We start from the raw sequence: 15,305 nt of genomic DNA on the forward strand, positions 1-15,305 counted from the left end.
AAATTTTGACCTCAATGTGCAGCTAACACTAATCTTCAAAAATACAATAATTATACCTAAGCCATAAACATGTATTGAGCTATGTGTTGGTCACTTTTTGAAGGTTATGAAAAATTCTATTTTCTGAAGGGCTCACATACAAGTATTTTCAATTTGCTCCAAAACAAAACAAAATTTCACGCATCAGAAAACTAAAAAGTTTTAAGTTAAAAGAAAATTAAAAAGAGAAGAAAAAAATAACAAAACATAGGTAGCCAAAGCCTGAGAAGCAGGCAAGGAGACTAAATTAAGACTATTCTAGGTGAAAACGGAGATGGTATTTAACGAGGATCATAAGATATAGGAATAAAGAGAAGATGAAGACTCAAGATTAAGATACTACAGGCAGGAAGAATGAGAGATTTGTTCCTAGATTCCTGGTTTCAGTGTTTGTGTATCTGGTGTCTTGTATAGGGATGTCACTCATAGGTAATAAATAACATAAAAGGACTAAATTTTATGAGGCTGATCATGAATTCAAAATTAGGCATATTGAGTTTGAGGTATTATGGAATACACAGAAAGACTGAAGCCTTTTAATGAGGGTCAAGACTTAAGGTGAGAGTATTGAGTCATGCTTGTGAATGGGGCATCTGTCCAAAGACTAAATCCATGCTGGAGAGATAAAGCGGTTTCTCAGAACCTCAGAGAATGTATATTTACAAGGCATATGGAAAAGCCAGTAGAAGTGCCTAGTGAAGGGGAAGCCATATAAATAAGATGAGAAGATAATAATAGCGAAAAGTGTCATTTTCATTGGATACAGGGAATATGCCAGGGCCTAAAACAAGTGTCTAGGGGAATTTGGCAAATCATTGGTCATTAGTGATTTGGCAAAAGCAATTCCAGCTTCAGACAGTGAAATAAACAATGAATGGGTGGTCAGGAACACACACAGGTTCTTTCCAGAAGGAGAGTTAGAGCCGCAGTTAGAGGCTAACAATGGTTCAAAGAAGGGTTTTGCTAAGGGAAAAGAGTTTATAAAAAAGGAGTTAACAGAGAACAATGGAAGGGGAGAGTGAAAGGAGACAAAATTTCTGAACAAGAATATTATTTCAGTGTGGAAAGGAAGCTTATACTCAGAAAGGAGGGAAGACAGTATGAATATATGGGAATATAGGTGGATGCTGATACGAGGCAGAAAGCAGCTGGAGAGCTCTCATGACATGTATTCTCTCAATTAGAGAAAAGAAATGGTCAATCTCTGAAAAGCTACAAGGATATGCTGACGTAGAGCACATAATCCTTAGGAATGGGAGCAGAAGCAACTGGGGACAAACAGAAGCTCTGCAACTGAACAAAGAAGATGAGGCTTCCATGACAGAAATACTGACTTCATCTCGAAGGCAATGGGAACCACTGGAAGATTTTAAGAAACAGCATGAGCAGCTTCGTATTTTGAACTATATGCTACATGTTTATACTAGTTTTAATCAATAAAAATCGTTATTTTTCTGAACTGATCTAGAATATACTCATAAAACCTGAAAATTCTTAAAATTCCATATTGTATTGAAGTGTACCATTTGTAAATTATAAAACAAACCTCGATATACCACTAAACTATTAAAAACATTTTCTTATGTATAATGTAAAAATATATAAATAGAAAAAGGCACTAAGTTGATTTTTTGAATGTTGACCTTATTTACAATTTTAAGTATGATGCAAATAAACTTCATTAAAAGGCAATCAGGGGGCGCCTGGGTAGCTCAGTTGGTTGAGTGTCTTCCTTCAGTTCAGGTCATGATCCCAGGGTCCTGGAATCGAGTCCCACATCAGGCTCCCTGCTCAGTGGGGAGCCTGCTCATCCCTCTCCCTCTGCCACTCCCCCTGCTTGTGCTCTGTCTCTCTCTCAAATAAAACAAAATCTTTAAAAAAAAAAAAAGGCAATCAGGCCAAGTATGACTTTTTGTGACATTTAAGCTCTGTCCTAATATTTCTAAAAGATAAAAAAAGCACCTTGAGCTTGTACCCCAATGATAATATAAATCCCTAATCTACCATGAAGAACTTCTAAGAGGGGCACCTGGGTGACTCAGTCGGTTAAGCATCCAACTCTTGACTTTGGCTCAGGTCATGATCTCAGGGTTGTGAGACTGAGTCCCATGTCAGGCTCCACGTCGGGTGGGGGAGCTTGTTTAATATTCTCTCTCTTCCTCTTCCTCTCCCTCTGTCCCTCCCCCCACCCGAAATTTAAAAATTAAAAAAAAAATTTTTTTAAATAAAAGAATTCTAAGAAATTACCTGCTTAAATGTGATTTAAATCCTTTAGTAATCCTTTAGTAAGTCTTTGACTCTTTTATTAAAGGATTCATTTCTAAAGATACAAAACAGGGGTGCCTGAGTGGCTCAGTTGGCTAAGCATCTGACTCTTGATTTCAGCTCAGGGTCATGAGATTGAGCCCCAGTCGGGCTCCACACTGGGCGTGAAGCCTGCTTAAGATTCTCTCTCTCCCTCTCCCTCTGCCCTTCCCCCACTCTCTCTCTCTCAAAAAAAAAAAAGAAAGAGAAGAAAGAAAAGAAATATAAAACAAAGCTACATGGCTTAGAAATAGTAGCTAACAAGCACCTCCTTCCAATGGGATTCAGGTCACCCTAATACCCAAAATCATTTCCCAATCCTCCTTCTACTTCTCTTCCTCCTCATACCTCAAAACTTCTAAATGGTACCTTCATGTTGATTTTTTTTAAAGTTGAGAGTTTTTCTTAATTCTGATTTTCATCCTGACATCCTCCCACCTGCCACTGCTTACTGTCCACCTGCCATAAAGAGAGGCAGAATGGGAGAGGTTGAAATCTATTCAGAAGGTCTTCTGAAAACCGGATGCCAGTAATTACAATGGTGGACACTCAAGCCACAGACAACTTTCTTTGCAGTATTGCTATTGCAACACATATTCCTTGAATTCTGCCCACTAAAAATGTTAATAACTGAAAACATAATCTGACCTACCATCTTTTTTACTTTTCTTTGTTTTATAAATAACAATAGGATATTGACTAAAATCTACAATAATTAAAGCAACAATTTAAATATACAATTCATCGTGTATTTTTTAATCCATCTTCCATTACCATCAACCATGTTACCATGTGCTAACTACCCGTTTACTGAATCTCACTCTGCCTGACAACCACACATTATTGTGTAGTCATTTAATGAAAGATCATTTCCAATGGGCAAGTATGAAATATCTACCAACATTAGAATATGTTGTATGATTATTTAGATATGGTTTTAGGAATGCACTATAGAGCAACTCTGAAATGTGTAAATGAATCAAAAAGATATCTGCCTCTTTCGGTTGTATAATTAACAATATTTCTGAAATAAGTTTGAGTCTGGTTCTCGTCACAAATGATTCAAGTAAATAAAACACAGCCACATTGTCTCCTAGAACTTGAGAAAAATTATAACATAAAATGTTTATCCACTAGAAAAGTCCATGTTAAAATATTATTATGTCAAAATGAAACATTAAAGGAAAATACACAACCTAAATTAGAAACCAAATTGCAACTGCAAAATAAATACTGAGTACTACTATTTTCTTCACCTTTCACTTTGAATAGCCTGAAGATCTTAGAATTTTAGTGGAAAAGAAAACCCTAATACTGTTATTCACCATTCCATATTTCCAAGAACAGTGCACTTCACTGTCCCACTTGAGTTCTTGGGGTGACCACCACGAAACAATATCCTCCAGAGACAGGTAGAGACTGGTAAACTATCTAGAAGCACCATTTCTACTGAACACAAAACTCTCTAATCTTTCATTAAAAAAAAAAAGTTTCCAAAATTTATAACTTTCTAAGTCATCTTATCTTTTTTTTTAAGGCTTTTCAGTCAAGATTAAGTATTGGTAGGCAGGCACTATGTGGCCCATAAGCACTACATAGTAAGCACTATATCGTCAGTTGCCGCTATGTATAGTTTCCTCACAACCAAAGTCTAATATGCAGTAGATACAAGCTACTTACCTACCTGGATGACATTCAGTTTAAGATAATCCTATTTTATTCAAACAGTAGATTCAAGAGAATACACAATGTGAAACAACTTCTGATTATTCCTAATGCACAAATGAAATTGTAAATAGCATGAGTCCATTCACGTATAGCAACGCGTATCATTCCTAAATTTCTTTTAGAAAATAGATTAGCAGCAATTTTATAATCAGCATGGGTTTACTGGGTAACTTTTCTGTTCAATGCTGTAATAAAGAATATTTATGGAATATCAAAAATCACTATTTGTCTACATTCACAAAGTCTGCAGTCCAGGTTTGGGGATATGTGTTCTCTGAGTTCTGGTACCACGGTCTTTAGTTTGGTAATAAAAAGTAGGATAGGAGGCTTGACATGGACCCTCCCAGATGAACAGAATTCGGGGAGCTGTGTGGAGAGTGTTCCAGGACTTCAAAAGGCATAGATGGGACATACCAAAGGAAAAGTTCAATCTTGGTTAAAATGAAATATGAACACCAAACTGGGTCAGAAAATACTCTGGGATGAAACAGTAAATACCAAGTTCAAATCAGCCTTCAAAGTTAGACAAAGAATTTAGTTCTGCACTATACATCGTTCTGAGCGCTTAATATGTATTAGCATATTTAATTTTCTAACACCTCTGAGAGATAAGATATTCTTATCCCAATTTTATACATTAGGAAACAGACAGCGATTAAATAACTTACCCTAGATCACCCAGCTCGTAAGGAGAACTGGGATTTGAATCCAATTTATTTGCAGCACTCTTTCCCATAATCACTGCACCATACTACCTATAACTCTCAAGCCAGAAGTGAAAAACATATATACACATGTGAAGGAATAAAGAACAGATGGAATGAAATGGAATGGGATCTGTGAAAGAGACAGACATATGCAATTGGACTTTAAGGCAGACTTAGTCTAAGAACTTCTTGTAGGATAGATCAGCAGCAGAAATGCCTAGAACCAAGCAACCCAGGTCTGCCAAACTCCAAGTTGGTTTGAACTATTATAAAACTGAACTTACTATAACCTCAATGATTAATAGGAAGAAAAGCAAACTCCTATGAAAACTGAAAAAAAATATCTATATGTAGCAGACAACTTCTTAAAGAAAAAAAAAGGAATATGGGCGCCTGGGTGGCTCAGTTGGTTAAGCGACTGCCTTCGGCTCAGGTCATGATCCCGGAGTCCGGGATCAAGTCCCACATCGGGCTCCCTGCTCAGTAAGGGAGCCTGCTTCTCCCTCTGACCCTCCCCCCTCTCATGTGCTCTCTCTCTCTCGTTCTCTCTCTCTCAAATAAATAAATAAATCTTTAAAAAAAAAAAAGAAAAAAAGAAAAAAAAGGAATATGCCTGGCTACAGAGACCGACAGATACAAAGAATTCAATTAATCAACTGAATATCTGTACCTCAATCTTGAAATTTTCTTGATGGATATTAAAGCAAACCTATTATGTGAACCTGCTGTTTAAGACCTAGGAATTAAAAAATAAATAAGAAATGGCCCCTGTCTTCACGAGCTGCCCTGAGATTATGTATATCTCATTCTATAACATCTGATAACTATTTTGGAAATAATATTTGCTCAATGATCTTAATATTTCTGGATCTCCAAATGTTTCTAAATACACAATTATTGCTCTTCAAATTTGTAGCATATATCAGCTAATTCTCAGACCTTATTTTATTTTGTCCCTACCCAAAAGAGACCAAAGATTTCCCCTTGTGAAAAAAATCTGGATACAAATAAAATAACAGCCCCGTTAATTAAATCTTTTCAACCTTCAATTTCTCCCTTCATCAAAAGTACTTCCACCCAGTTTATGAAGTGTTAGGGAATCATTTGTGGAAGAGAGAATAGGGGCAGAAAAAATGTGCTTCTCTTATTCCAATTAGGAAGTTTAACCAAGGAGGTGGAATTTCAAATCAAAAAACCTAGTTCTAATTAGTTACAGATGAAAATCCCCAAAACCACCCTGATCACAATACAAATCATTAACTGAGCTCTTGGAGACCCAGGAAGAGAAGGATTTTTCATGATAAAATGGAAATGAATTACTTTTGAAATTCTAACCACAACACCTTTCAGTTATTTATATACAATTAAGTAATTTGCTCAGACTGAGCCGAAATAACTGAAAAATGTTTTGTTATTTTCACAGGTTTCTCAAGTATTAGTATTGAGTTATTACTGCATATTAACTCTTAAAAAAAATAGCTCATCACTGAACCCAGTTGTTTTAAGGCTCATCATCTTTATGCCACCTGGTTTGAGCTTTGGCTGCAAAACTGCCACACTACACTGATCAAAGTGTTCACCAAATCAAGAATACAGGAGTTGACCATATGAGTATTCCAGTACTTTCTATCTTTGAATGTTCTAAAAATAAATGTGTACAAGGTATTCTGAAGCTATGACCTACCTAGCAAATTAATGTGGGAGTGCCCTTATATACACTACAGTACATAAAATAAGACTGGTTTATGGACTCTTCGGTAGAAAAGCATCCCTCATGGGAAGGATATTAATGTTGTGTTCTGTAGTCTTCAGTTTAAATCACAAAAAATGAACTTGAATAATTGAGAAAATTAAAAGCTGTTAAAAAAAATTAACCAGAACATGCATTTCTTTCAACTTCACAATTCACAGTGAATACTACCCATTCCAAAAAAGTGTAGCCTCTTGATGCTTACTTCTCACACCTCCCAAAGTAACTTGCTCTAGACAGTCTGATGGGGGCACAATTCAAATTCTTCAAAAAGGCCATGATCTAAATCACTTCCAGATTTGCCTCTGTGAGTCTAAAATTCTTGCATTAACAAAATAACATGATTATGGCAGAAGCAAACTATGTGGACATGCTTATCTATTAACATAGCAGCAAAAAGCAAGGTAGTCATCTCTATAAGAAAAACAAATAAGAGAAATAGAACAATAACATGAACAAAAATTGTTTTGGACTTAATCTCATCTGTGAATAATTAGAAGAATTTAAGTTGATTTGGAAGAGGTAGAGGAAAGATTCTGAGGAGATAAGATTACAGTGTCTTTCACTTTGATGTATTGAAAATGAGGAAGAAAAAAGATCAGACACACACACAAGCGTGCGCATGCACACACTCAACCATCACAGCAACTAACCTCCCTGTCCCATTTTTCGTATGGTTGGGGTTAATAACAAGTAAGACAAGGGTTGTATTCAGTTCTTTGATTAAAACAAAATAAAGAAACAAAAAACAACTATTTTCACTCTATTTTGATTCAGGATAACTCTTAATTTTTTGGTCTATTGAAACTCATTCACAATTAAGGAGAAACAAATTCTGTGTATAATTAAATATTTGGTCAAAATATCTCCCTACACACTTAAAAATAAATGCCTAATCTAGAACTCTGTAACAGCAAATAATCATGACACGAATTCCATCAGAATGATTCTATTTTACACCCTCTGACTGTTAATATTATAGCCAGAGTTCTTCAAATTTCTCTTTTTAAATACAGTTGTTGTTTATTCTTATTAAAAAAAAAGCATTCTTATTGAAGAAATTCCTGTGGAACAAAAATTGAGGAGTTACATATAAGGACAAAACAATTCCACCATTCAGAGACAATTTTAAATTATTTGGTGTATTTACTTTGATTTCATATAATTTTTTTAATTTTTTTAAAGATTTTATTTATTTATTTGAGAGAGAATGAGAGATAGAGAGCACGAGAGGGAAGAGGGTCAGAGGGAGAAGCAGACTCCCTGCTGAGCAGGGAGCCCGATGTGGGACTCGATCCCGGGACTCCAGGATCATGACCTGAGCCGAAGGCAGTCGCTTAACCAACTGAGCCACCCAGGCGCCCCTAATTTTTTTTAATTTAACATATTGTTTCCCAAACTGGTATTTAAATAACATTCTTGTGGAAGATGTTAATATAAGGTTAATATCTGTTCCACTAAAAACAATGGTCTGTGGTATTTAAAATGGTATAAAAAGGTTTAAGCAAAGTGAGATGTCCACTGCAGCTTTCTCAGAGCCTATAAGGTACTAACATTGATTATGACTTAATTCATAATAAATGACTTAGGAAACAAGTCATCACAAACTTGAGGAGCAAGCAGGTTCCCAAATTTATTCCCCACTAAACATATCTTCCTTGTTCATCTATTAGATTCCAGCTTGGGAAACACTGAAACTACATTATATTGGAAGGACATTTCCATATTGCTAAATCGTTTCAAACCATGATTTTGGGGCTATAAATTACCACTGCATTTAAGGGTCTCATAGTTTACTAGAATTTTTCCAATTTGTTATCCTTCTATAGTAACCTTATTACATATGCATGATTACAACCTTTAGATAAAGTGCTAGGCTTTTTAAGAAAATGTTACCGAACTGTCTAAATGACTATACATTTCAAACAGCACTTTTTCACTGAGCAAAAGGGCATTTTACTTGTTTAATATTTGTTTTTTGTTTTTTTAAAGATTTTGTTTTTTTTTTTTTATTTGAAAGAGAGAGAGACAGCAGAGAGAGGGAACACAAGCAGGGGGAGTGGGAGAGGGAGAAGCAGGCTCCCCGCTGAGCAGGGAGCCCAATGTGGGGCTCGATCCCAGGACCCAGGGATCATGACCTGAGCTGAAGGCAGACGCTTAACAACTGAGCCACCCAGGCACCCCTGTTTGATATTTGTTAACTTGATTAGCCCAAAGTGAATACTCATTTTTATTTTCATTTCTTTGCAAAATAGTAAGGCTGATTTTTTTCATATTTTTATCAGCCATTTGTATTTATCCTTCCTAGATTGGACTTCAGTTCTCTCTCCCCATATTTATTATTTTTTATCTCACTGTTTTTACTTCTTGATCTTTCTCTGAAACCAAAAGTCCTCAAGTTTGTTCTTTTCATCACCGATTTAGTTTTTCAAAACATTAATTCTTCCTTCTTGCTTCCTCTAAGTCTTGGATCCCACTTTCATGGTTTTACTGTTTCCTGCAGTCACCCCTTACCCTTTATAGAAACATGAGTTAGTTCTCTCCTTGCAGCTCTCTGCTGCAGGCTCACAGATCCCCCCTGCCTTCTACCTGATGCTATGTTAAACTGCTTTCTAAATGTTCTAGTTTTTGTAAACACTCTCTCCAAAATGTGCTTTTCTCTTGCATCTTCAGGATGATAGGCCCTTTCCCTGAAGTACAGTATTAGTTAACAAGTCAAAAGTTGTTTACGTTTGCTATTGCCTCTGCCCATGATGGTGACGGTGTCCACCATCCAACGGAAGGCTTGGCCTGGCTCACCGTGTTCTCGAATGTCTAGAGAAATCCCTTTTCAGTGCTGTAGCAGGAATGTAGTAGATACGAAGAGGTAAAAGTCCAGTTCTCAGTGGCCATCAGGCATTAACTTAAAGCTTGTCTTCTGGATGCCAAAGGACCCTTGTCCTCACATACTGCTGGTCTGAAAAAGAATCACCTGAAGTCTAAAATGCCTCCCACTCAGATCTCCGTTCCCACTTTGAGCCCTCTATCTGGGGAGGTCTCTTCCTTTCAGGATGCAGTGGTCTGCGGCTCCAACCATCCTCATTTTAATGTCCTTGCTGTTTTCTATGTTCTTCAAGCTGCTGGACAGACAGAAAAACTAAGAGACTGGAGGCATAAGTGATGGTGATACCACAGCTTCCCCAGAAAAACAGCACCCCTGCAGCAGATGGAGAGCTGCCCCATCTCCTCAACGATTCAAGATCACGGGTGTCTGAGCAAACAGATGATGTTACAAAAGAAGCAAACTACATTTCCAACCTTACACTGAGTTGTTCCATCAGATTTCCTGTTTTTCCTAATCCAGTTCCTTGTAGATGGAAGAAATGTATCAACATTTCTAGCAACTGAGTATCAGTCTCTTTTTTCCCCATTACTGAGAGTCTGTTTCTAGGTCTTCATTAATCTCTTAGCAGAAAATTGGAAGAGGCTGTCAGCAACTGCAACCAAATGCTATTTTTAATGGGAAGCCTCTCTAATTTTAAATGTTAGAATCTGATGATTTCACTGTCAATTACAAGAACTCATTTGATCCACTAATATAACTATTTTAAATAAGTTTATTAATGCTGAAAAGAACACACAGGAGACTAGAAGGCACTGTTTATCTAGAAGTCACAAATATCACCGGTGCAGAAATGCAGACTACTTTTCTGCACTGGCAACAGCACCAGAAGAATAAAAAGCAGACTTTCCCCACTAGTTGAAGTTGAAAGTGGTGAACAAAAAAATAAATACGATCCTCTGCTTTCTGGGTTTTATTATTCATACGGTTTTGTTAAGTACATGGCAGTGTTTTCATATTTTCTATCACTCTAGACCACACAGGCTAACTAAGCTCACTTGCTGATTACGGATGACCATCATGATGCTGGCAAGATTGAAGTACTTGGCTGCATCAATTTCTAACTGCCATGTTGACACTTAAATAACAAGAAGTAGAATTTGTGTATAGTTCACATTTATATCCCACACATCTATCTAACTCAAAAGAATGGAAAATAAGAGGAATTGCAAATAAATATGTTATTAGAAAAGAGATAGGGAGAGCTTCTCTGAAGGTCTGTGCTATACATATTTTAACAGTGATGATTTACCTTTGAAAAGTTCATGTGAACACCACTGAAACTTAAAAGAGTAATTACTGTAAAGTCAAAGAAACCTGAGATAATATCCGGGCTCTACTCCTTAATAGTTGTGTGACCTTGAGCAAGGTAATTAACCTCTCTATGGCTCTGATTTCTCTTTTGTAAAATAAAGATATTAATAATGCCTGCTTCATCAGATGGTCAGCAGACTTAATAAAAGGTAAGGCAAGCAATGTCACTGTTAGATTAAGTGCTCTAGAAATGTTTGGTATGATCACCCCCCACATATTCTAAAATAAACAATCTTTACACAAAGTGGGATTCCACCTTAAAGAAGGTGAAAGGATGTCCTCAGTAGTCACCCACAATGATTTGCTAGCAACTAGTAATTTGCTTAGATCTATTTTCACACCTAGATTATTTTAGTTTGCACCATTCAAGACACTTAGGTAGATTCTGAGAAACAAATATGAATCGTTTGTCCTTATCGATTATATTAAAGTATAAGAAAAATTAGATAGACACCTGAGGACAAAAACAACAAAAAACAAAAACACAAAAAAACTACTGATGCGGGGCGCCTGGGTGGCTCAGTCGTTAAGCGGCTGCCTTCGGCTCAGGTCATGGTCCCAGGTCCTGGGATCGAGCCCCGCATCGGGCTCCCTGCTCGGTGGGAAGCCTGCTTCTCCCTCTCCCACTCCCCCTGCTCGTGTTCCCTCTCTCACTGTGTCTCTGTCAAATAAATTAAAAAAAAAAACTACTGATGCTTCAGAAAATAGGCCCTAAACTTAGAAGCTTAGCCTGGAGCAAAGGTTCTCAAGAAAATCACTTAGGACTGGACTTTTTTTGAAAATAAGTGATCATATTTTTGGCTTACACAATGGCTAGGGAGTATTAACTGCTTTTCATGGGCTGAGAAGCTTGCTACATTTACTGGAACTCAAAGAAGAGTCCCAAACAAAAAATTTGCTTGGGTCCCTCATGTCTTCTGAATGAATAACTAGAGGACTCATGAGGGTGAAAAATATAATTATCTGAGTCTAGAACCTTACACCATTTTACATAAACACATGGTATTTAAGGAAAAAATTTTAACATGCACTGACTTTTTCAAGAACACAGCTACATCAAGTGATTTGTTTCACTCAGAGCTTTGACAAAAGTGATTCAACATATTAATAAAAGTCACACCCACAATCTCAAAACCACTCATTCTGAGTCACTGATACAAATTTTTTTAACGGGTAGTTGGATTTGTAGCTGTGATCTTCCTAGAGATGTCACACGTATGTACAAGAATCTAACTATTTCATTATTCCTGGTCCAGTCATGTCCAAGCATTTCCATACTGAAATTCATGTTATTTTTGAATGTTAAAGTCTTTTGTATTTGTTAAAGTCTTTTGTAACAAATATATTTTCATGTAATTTCTCCTTTTTATTACAAGAGGATTACAGTAGAATATAACAATATTTTTTATCATTAGGATACTAACGGACTGTTATAAATGAGGCAGCATGGGGTTTTGAAGGAAGAGAAGAGAGCAGGAGAGGAATAGAGTTTCACAGAGGTCCTCAAACACAGGAAGACAGCCCACAGTAAATGCAAGTAACTCAAAGAGTTACATTGAATAGGAAAGAGTAACTTGAACTTGAAGTAAGAAGAATTTAGGTTAGGTATTTTAAACACCATCCTGAAGAAAAGGACTGTAAATCGCCACAATGAGAATTTTTTATCAGCATATTTAAGCCATTTATGATTAGTGATAAGCAGGGGCGCGTGGGTGGCTCAGTCGGTTAAGCAGCTGCCTTCGGCTCAGGTTATGATCCCAGGGTCCTGGGATCGAGCCCCGCATTGGGCTCCATGCTCGGCGAGAAGCCTGCTTCTCCCTCTCCCACTCCCCCCTACTCTCTCTCTCGCTATCTCTCTCTCTAATAAATAAATAAAATCTTTAAAAAACAATGTGATAAGCAAAGCTTTCTTAAAAATTAGGCTGTACCATAAACCATGGCAATTCTATCATGATTCATTTAAATGTTTTAAAGTTTTAAAATGTTTCATAAGGAGATTATACAAAATTCAGTTTTCAAGTAACAGCTTTAGAGCTCTTACAATGATTTAAAAAAAACTAGGGGTGAAGTGTGCTATCCGCTCAGAATGTCTGAAGCTTGATGGTGGCATGTGCTGCTAAAGTCTAACCATGACCTCACCCACCTCCCTGCCCAGCGGGGCAGGGGTTGGGGGAGGAGAGAAAGAGAAATTAACACTGACATTGAAAACAGCAAAGCTTATTTTGGGTATCTCTTCATCCAAGTAAAATATGGATTCAATATCATACATCCACTGCATTAAGGATGGTAATATATATATAAGATAGACCACCCCCCACAAATATTCTCATCACAGAAATATCATAAAACCACTTGCATCTTGCATCAAAAAAATTAATTTGGGGTAAAAAGTAGTTCACCAAACTCTGATATTCACTGAAATAAAATTCAGTTAAACAGTTTGAGTTCTTAGATTTACAACTGAATTTATTAATTCAATCAATAAGAACCTTTGGAGTGAACAATCTCACACCTATGACCGCTGTATAGGCCAGGCTTCAAATTAGCATGAATCTCTCCTAAGAGAATTTTTTGTTAGTTTTACTCCACGAACTCCACGTGATGAAAAATTTAGTAAACTAAACAAACTGCCCTTTTTAAGTAATAAACAACATTTATTCATTTTTAGTAAATCAATGATATACTACTTTAAATCAGTACTTTTGACCAGGATAATATGACCAGTGGTACCAATCTGCATTTTCAGGTCACTAGGAGTCAGAAAACTCCAGACTGGGGACCATGAGTCTACAATATATTTAGTTCTAAAAACAAAATATGACTATTAAAAGCAAACCAATTTTTCACAAATGGACTCTCAATTTTAAACCACCCAGTATTTCTTTGTCTCAATCCTAGAATTTTTCTTGTAGCTGAAATTCCACACATGGTCTCCATATCCTCAAAGAAATGCCCTTTCCAGATGAGTTCCTAAGAACAGAACTGTTTCTTCGAAGTCAGCAAGCTATTTATAAAAACTACAGTAGCCCCCAAGGGAAGATCAATTGGCAAGTATAAAATTACCTATATATAGTGTAGTAGCTGTTCTGCCTTTTTTTAAGGAGACAAATACAACAATGATCAAAAAATAAGGTACATGGAATGTGTAAATTTCAATGTGGGTGCTTATCATTACAAGAAGAAAATACTACTGATTTTCATGACCCTGTAAAATATTTGAATTACCAACTAAATTGGCAAGTACGTAAGTATCATAAAACCAAATAATGTACTTTCATTGCCATACCTGTCATGTAGAACTAGAAAAAGCAACATCTTAAATATTAAGGTATCTTATTTTTAGTAATATTAAGATATAGCTTACTAATTTAAGTAAGTTCTTTAACATATAAATGGTTTATATTGAATATATGCTAAGATTTCTATCACTACTTAAAATTACACATAGTAATGTTCGTATATATATGTGTATATATACAATATTTTTGACTAAACAGCTTAATTGAATAATTTTTTTTCCAAATATTCACTGAAGACCACAGATGACATTCAAAATGCTGTCCAACTGATGTGGCCCGTATACATCCAGTAAGAATGGAAATGGCCAAAAAGAACCAAGACAGCCATATGCCAGTGTGTCCGTGTGTCCCTATACTTCATCCACCTGCAATAACCATACTCTTTTGTATTTGTAAGAATGTTAATTTCACGGAGTATAAATAGATAAGAGGGGGAAATGTGTTCACTCTTAGCACAATTACCAAAATAATCTCTACTTTCTCCATCTCTGTCCCTAAACTATATGATCCACCACTCTTTATGGGCTTACATTCATGCAACAAATATTTATTAATAACCTACTATGGGCCAGACATGGTGCGAGGCACTGGGGAGAAGATGTACAATACAAACAAGAGCCCATGTTCACAGGGTTAACACAAAGTTTATAATCTAGTTGGAGAAAAAAATAAATGTTTGTGTATATGTATGTTTGTGGCTCCTTATTTTATTGTATAGTGATTATATGCCAAGCACTAATGTGACAGCCGTACATTATTACCTCAACTGACTCATAAATGTTTGCATAAATACACACATAAAAATTCAAGTAACAATTAATAATTAAAAGAAAATAAAAGAATAAATATAAAATATGAATAGCTATATAAATTAGAGGTATGTGTTCAAATATCAGTTATTGCATGACAAAGATAAATTAATTCAGGAAAATTATGATAGGAAAAAGTAAATTCATATTAAGTATAAAAAACATGTTCTAATACTAATATTGAATACTTCCCCAAAACTGAATTCTATTGTCTGAGTTCTCTCCTTTTAATCTAAAATACCTCACGTCCATATCAATGTAATAACAAAATTCAAACCAGAACTAAATTTTTAAACATGCAACTTAAAGAAATTTAGGTTAACCATATTTCTAAATCCTTAAGTCCAGCAAGTTACAAATCATTTTAAATTATCTTCCTTATCAGACTTTCATGGAAACCAATGAGCCAATCTGAACTGTCCTTATCATAAGTATCTAAATATGGAAATCTAGAGCCTGGGTGGCTCAAGTCGG

This window comes from Eumetopias jubatus, unplaced genomic scaffold (assembly GCF_037043125.1).
Source record: "Eumetopias jubatus isolate StellerSeaLion01/CBP00866 unplaced genomic scaffold, mEumJub1_p1.0 scaffold_2, whole genome shotgun sequence".
Classification (NCBI taxonomy): domain Eukaryota; kingdom Metazoa; phylum Chordata; class Mammalia; order Carnivora; family Otariidae; genus Eumetopias; species Eumetopias jubatus.